Raw genomic sequence first — 7,144 nt, 5'->3', positions numbered from 1 at the left:
TATACCATCTTTTCCGCAAGTTTATTATTTTCTGTTTGGTATTAGATCATTAATTTTTAAAGATCCATTTTGTTACATCTTGTGATCCGTTTATTTGGCAATCGCCAATGGCAGTCAGCAGATGTTTAAGTTAAAATATACTTTTTCACTTTTTTGGTCTTTTGGAAAATGTTGTTTGTGCTGTATTTAGACCCCTCTACCAAAAAAATTGTTTTGCATGCACACGTATAAAAATTGCGGTTTTTATCCAACGCAATCATAGGTTTGAACGTCGTTTTCAATTTAGACTTGTTTATATTTTTCGTTTGGGCTTGTATTATATTTTCCTTCGGGTTTATATGATCCGTTCATCCTATTTCGACTCTTTAAAATTCAAGAGTCTATCCTAAATTGAGGTAAATTGTATTGCCTTCCAAATACTGTTTCGATCCCTAACATCACTGAAGAGACATTAATTGTCGAAATCCGGATATGGTGTACTAATTTTTCACCTTTTGTTTGCGGTATACCATCTTTTCCGCAAGTTTATTATTTTCTGTTTGGTATTAGATCATTAATTTTTAAAGTTCCATTTTGTCACATCTTGTGATCCGTTTATTTGGCAATCGCCAATGGCAGTCAGCAGGGTTTAAGAACATCAGTTGTTCGACCTGTTAGTCGAATGCGTTTTGTTAAAATATACTTTTTCACTTTTTTGGTCTTTTGGAAAATGTTGTTTGTGCTGTATTTAGACCCCTCTACCAAAAAATTTGTTTTGCATGCACACGTATAAAAATTGCGGTTTTTATCCAACGCAATCATAGGTTTGAACGTCGTTTTCAATTAAGACTTGTATATATATATATATTTATGTTTTCTGTTTAGTATTAAATTTATAATTAAGATCCATTTCTTACATCGGTGATCCGTTTATTTGGCAATCGCCAACGGCAGTCAGCAGGGTTTAAGAACATTTGTTGTTCGACCTGTTAGTCAAATGCGTTTTGTTAAAATATACTTTTTCACTTTTTCGGTATTTGGAAGGCCATATATATATATATACAAATTTTTGCACCTCATGTTTGTGGTATACCATCTTTTCTGCAAGTTTATTGTTTTCTGTTTTGTATTACATTAATATTAAGATCCATTTTGTTACATCTGGTGATCAATTTATTTGGCAATCGCCAATGGCAGTCAGCAGGGTTTAAGAACATCCGTTGTTCGACCTGTTAGTCAAATGCGTTTTGTTAAAATATACTTTTTCACTTCTTTGGTCTTTTTGAAAATGTTGTTTGTGCTGTATTTAGACCCCTCTAACAAGAAATTTGTTTTACATGCACACGTATAAAAATTGCGGTTTTCATCCAACGCAATCATAGGTTTGAACGTTGTTTTCAATTTAGACTTGTCGATATTTTTTCGTTTGGGCTTGTATTATATTTGCATTCGGGTTTATATGATCCGTTCATCATATTTTGACTCCTCAAAATTCAAGAGTCTATCCTAAATTGAGGTAAATTGTATGGCTTTCCAAATACCGTTTCGATTCCTAACATCACTGAAGAGACATTAATTGTCGAAATCCGGATATGGTGTACAAAAACCTTTGCACCTTTTGTTTGCAATATACCATCTTTTCCGCAAGTTTATTGTTTTCTGTTTTGTATTAAATTTATAATTATGATCCATTTATTACATCGGTGATCCGTTTATTTGGCAATTGCCAATACCTTTTTGGAATCATTTGAAAATGACATGTACAATTTTTCCTTGATACATGTATGAAGGAGCCTCTGGCCTTTGTTAGTCTTGGATTTTTTTTAATTTTAGTTTCTTGTGTATAATTTGGAGTTTAGTATGACGTCCATTATCACTGAACTAGTATACATATTTGTTTAGGGGCCAGCTGAAGGACGCCTCCGGGTGCGGGAGTTTCTCGCTGCATTGAAGACCCATTGGTGGCCTTCGGCTGTTGTCTGCTCTATGGTCGGGTTGTTGTCTCTTTGACACATTCCCCATTTCCATTCTCAATTTTATGAAATCCTAGTGAAAAACTGAAATATTTTTTTCTCCAATATTTGAGCAAACTTTTTTTAATATTCAGAGATACGCCTGTATAAAAACGTTAACCTGCACTCTTTGTTTAAATATACATGAAATACCTAAACCCGTTATCCGTTAATACATAATGAAAATCAAGCAAAATCTTTGATCTTTATACTATACATCAGGCCATGTAATCATAAAACGACTGTCATATAATTCAAACGAGGGAAATTACTATCAATTAAAAACATGAATAACTAAGCTTCGTACTTAATATAAACGTGGAGTGAAATTTTTAATGAAATATTGATCGAAGGCCACGATAAAGAACATAGGGGGCCTTCCTTTTACTTTATTCAGTGAAGTACAAACTTGCACAAAGCAACTCTTTTAAACACAAGAGACTATTTTATACATAGTAATTCGAAATTATATTAGATAACGTCAGACAAAAGTTTGATTATCTCAGTAGACTATATTTTGTACCAAAGTGACATAAACTTATATATGTATGTACACAATGGCAAAAGCTTATATATTTATATATCTGGAAAATTTTATACTATTTTAAAAAGATATGTACAGAAAAAATGAAATGTCAGTGAAAGTGGGTAATTTATTAACGCCATCATTCAGCTCGCTAGTTGGGGTAAGGCAAGGGGATGTTCTAAGCCCGAATTTATTTAAGCTTTTAATTAACGAACTGCCTCCAAGATTTGAGTCGAGTCCAGATTGATTGTCATATGTACGCCGATGACATTATTATATTATCAAACACTAAACATGGTCTTCAAAACCGACTTGATAAACTGCACACTTATTGTATTGATTGGTGTCTAGATGTAAACTTGTCCAAAACAAAAGTTTTAATTTTTAACAAACCTTGAAAATTTTTGAAGGAATCACTTTGTTTAGATAATGAGGCTATAGAATGTGTTAACAGATATAAATATTTAGGGATGGATAGTCTTTACTTCTAGTGGTCTTTTTCAGCAGGGGAAAGAAGAGCTATTCAAAAACTTAAAAGTCCTTAAAGGCAAAATTTAAACTACAAAAATCCATGTCAGCTTGTAATCCAAGTATTGATACTGCAATCCATTTATATGATCACACAATAAAACCAATTTTATTATATTGTAGTGAAATTTGGGGTACATTTAAGATTAACTCTGCTGCTTGCAAGAAAAAAAGTGATTATCTATTTGAATTAATTTACATAAATGATTATTTGGAAAAATCACATTTCAGGTATCTAAAATATATTCTTGGTGTAAATAAAAAAGCCTCAAATTTGGCAGTGTTATCAGAGGTTTCAAGATTTCCTCTTTATTTTTCTGTCATTATATCTATGGTAAAATATGTACACAGGCTTAACAAATTGGAAGATGGGTTACTTTATGATGCTTATGTTTGTAATACAATTTTAGATGCAGGAAACATTAATTGTTGGTATTCATCTATGAGATATATCCTTCAATCACTTGATATACAAAATTTGAATACAAAGCTCAATAAATTAATTAAATCTGTAAAATGTAAACTTTGTAACAGTTTTAAGACATTTTGGGTGGTCAAAAGATCTGATACCTTATCACAAGGTAATATACTGACTGACTTTAAAAACGCAACACTCATTTTGTTGATTTTTTTTCCCACATCATGTTTGATTCTCATACAACTACTATTAATGCTTACCATACTTCTTTCTCTTAAGAAAAAATCAACATCTGACTTACCTGTGGTTATTGAACATACCGGATTTTTGAAGTCGCACGAATTTCTTAAAGCGAAATTTGGAACCCATAAAAGATTTTTCCAGTTTTTTTTTTTTTGGGGAAACAGTTCTTTCAATCCTTGGTCACACTTGAATCAGTTAAAAAATGTTGCATCTCCATATTGCCAAAACTGAGTAATAAAAACCTGAATCAGCCCATAAGAATAATGCAAACAAGAAAAGGTGAACGTGCTGCAACCATACAGTTTGACTTCAGAAACTCGTCTGATCGATACAGGTAGACAGGATTTGTTGCTGACCATCAATGACCAGATCATCATGTAGTGACAATGCAACGTCAATAGAATTTGATTACGCAACGTCATTTGCGAGACATGTTTACGGCCGCAACGTCAGCTGTTTATCAAATTTCCGAATTCCATTGCGCACAGATTCATGCCATAAACGTTTCCCATAATCTGAACTGCCAAAGAATCGACTGAAGAAAAACATTGAAAGCCCTGAAGTTTTAATCGCATAATTGCCAAAACCCATTGTAATGGGTGGAACAAACGCATATTCAGAAGGTGTAAAACAGAACCCAAAACATGTGGAACAGAATTGGTTAATCTTCTGACAATCATTTTGGCGTTTGTTATAGGCAGTAATTGCTTTTGACAGTGCCACATTCATTCAAAAATTTAAAAAGAATAATCTAGTGTTGCGTTTCTAAAGTCGGTCAGTATAGTAAATTAGAAAATTATTTCAACCTCAAGACTGACTTCGTAAAGGAGTCTTATTTGTCAATTAAAGATTTTAATATAAGAAGAGCTATATGTAAAATGAGAATACGTGCACATGATCTTAAAATTGAGAAAGATAGATATAGTAAAAAATACATAGAGAGAACTCAGCGTCTATGTCATCACTGCCTATCACATGGATCAAATTCTATTGAAGATGAGACCCATTTTACAGTAAGTTGTCCTTTATATAACGAACAGAGAAAATTATTATGGGATAAAGTAAACAGTTTTTGTACTAATTTTAAAGAATTATCCAAGGATAAAAAATATTTCTGGCTGTTCACAAATGAGCATTTACCAACTCTTATGTGCCTAGGCAATTATATTATTAAGTGTTTAGAAATAAGATCCAGGTGGATACAAAATATATAAAATAATATTTAATTATTATGAAATTATTGTTATAGTTATGTAAGACACATGATGTGTTAGGCTCTGATCCTGTCCATAATATGATAGTATTATATTAGGATCTAGTTTTTTCTTTTTTCCAATCATATTGTGCTTAATATTGTTGTAAATGATGCCCTTCATGGGTTCTTGATTAGATTAATAAAATTCTTATCTTATCTTATCTTATTTATGTACACAATGACACACGCTTATATATTTATGTAAGGTTGAACTTCCTCTTGTTTGATAATGAAGTCCAATTATAAAATGTCACACAGAGCACATTTTTTTAATTACCTGAAGTTTTTGGGTTGCTGTTTCATCGTTGTCTGTCCTTCAGGACTATGTACAATATCCTGGCTTGGGAGATATTAATTATAGTTAAAGATAGTTGTCTCATTCGAGAAAACCGACCACCTGCACGATTTATTTATAAAATAAATAATCGAAAAAAAATATGATAGACAGCAACCAACGACAACCACTGAAATACAGGATCCTCCTGACTTGGGACATGCGCATAGAGAATTGATGGGTTAAAACGTTTTTGCGAGCGCCCAATCCTCCTTTTAAACAGGGAAATTTCAATCACATCAATTTCACGTGAATTTAAATTCATGTGAATCTCACGTGAATTTCACCTCAAACGAGCTTATACGTGAAACTCACGTAAAATCAGTTCATGTGAGTTTTACATGAATCTCATGTGAAAATCACATGATTTTAAATCACGTGAATTTTTAAAATAACATAATTCAAATAACATCTAAATTTTCAAATTTAATCAAAACAATGAAAAATACCAATTTTTCTTTTGTAAAGTTCACGTGAAATTCATGTGAAAATTTTCACGTGAGTTTCATGCATAAGCTCGTTTGAGGTGAATCTCACTTGAAAATTTTCACGTGAATTTCATGTGAGATTCATGTGAAATTCACGTGAGCAAATTTTGTCCGTGTAGCTGGGTCAGTGGTGTAACAGCCGACAATAAAAGAACAAAATGTAAAGGACAGTGGTGTAACAACAAAACAAAAGAAGCAAACCGTACAAATCAGCAGATGGAGGTTTTACTCATTAGATCGACAATAACAACAACAACAACCCCCCCCCCCCCCCCAAAAAAAAAAACACAAAAAAAACAACTAACAATAAGACTAAAGACACAAGGTTCTATCTTTAAAAAGAACAAACCGTCAAAATCAGATGATTGAGGTTTGACTCATCAGGTCGACACTAAGCACAAAAAAACCAAAAAGACTAAAGATACAAGGTTCTATCTTAGAGTACTCGCAATTGCTGAAAGGTACTTCAAAGCCAATTACAACTAATGTGTACCTTTTTTAGTGATTGTGATGATAATGATAAAATGGTCGACTGATTCGTGACAATCATGTTAAAAAGGGAATTCAGTATGCAAATAGTTCTGCCTCGTTACAAGTCAGAAACATCGTCAGTGTTTATCTCTTAGTTTCTATGTACTTTATAGCATTGGTTTTGATGACAGATCTTCTGTATGGTCAATACAAAATGTTTTCTTAATACACACAATATATCACGCGGTAAAAATAACACATCAGATAACTGAAGGCCAAAAATACTAAAATTTATGAGTGTACGCATGTGGTAAAAAAAGGTATTATATACTCCCGTTTTAAGTGCCAACCATCGTGATGCTCATAACAGGTTGCAATCCCATTATAACAGGTGTTCGGTGTGAGATTTATTGTGTAAATGTAACAATTTTGAATTATTCATAAAAGTTTGTACTCAAGACGTATATACATCTTAAAAACTGAAACAAAGCCAGTATTGACATAATAACATCATTGAACGTATAGGTGTGTAAATAAACTTGGTCTGGGCCTTTTTCATTAATTTCACTGTTTTGTTTATTATTTGAGAAATACAAATCAAGGTTGACATTATTAAAGACTGATACCGATATTGGGAGGTATTAAGTGATGACAATCGATGATGAAGGTCCAGCGACAAATTAACACATACATTTTAGACCACAATGACAAGTCATGTTAATGTTATCATAAATATATCCTGTTTTGTATACTAGTAATAGTACAGACACACAAAGTAGAAGTCTAACGTGCTATCCCAATAGGCTATAGTCCACAGAAAGGCGTACTTATACTATTCTGAAGTCCTTGCTCTCACAATTATAGGCAAGAAGTAACAAATACAAACACTA

This window comes from Mytilus californianus, unplaced genomic scaffold (genome assembly GCF_021869535.1).
Source record: "Mytilus californianus isolate M0D057914Y unplaced genomic scaffold, xbMytCali1.0.p SCAF_5, whole genome shotgun sequence".
NCBI classification, from domain to species: domain Eukaryota; kingdom Metazoa; phylum Mollusca; class Bivalvia; order Mytilida; family Mytilidae; genus Mytilus; species Mytilus californianus.
Note: the sequence above shows the minus strand (reverse complement) of the source record.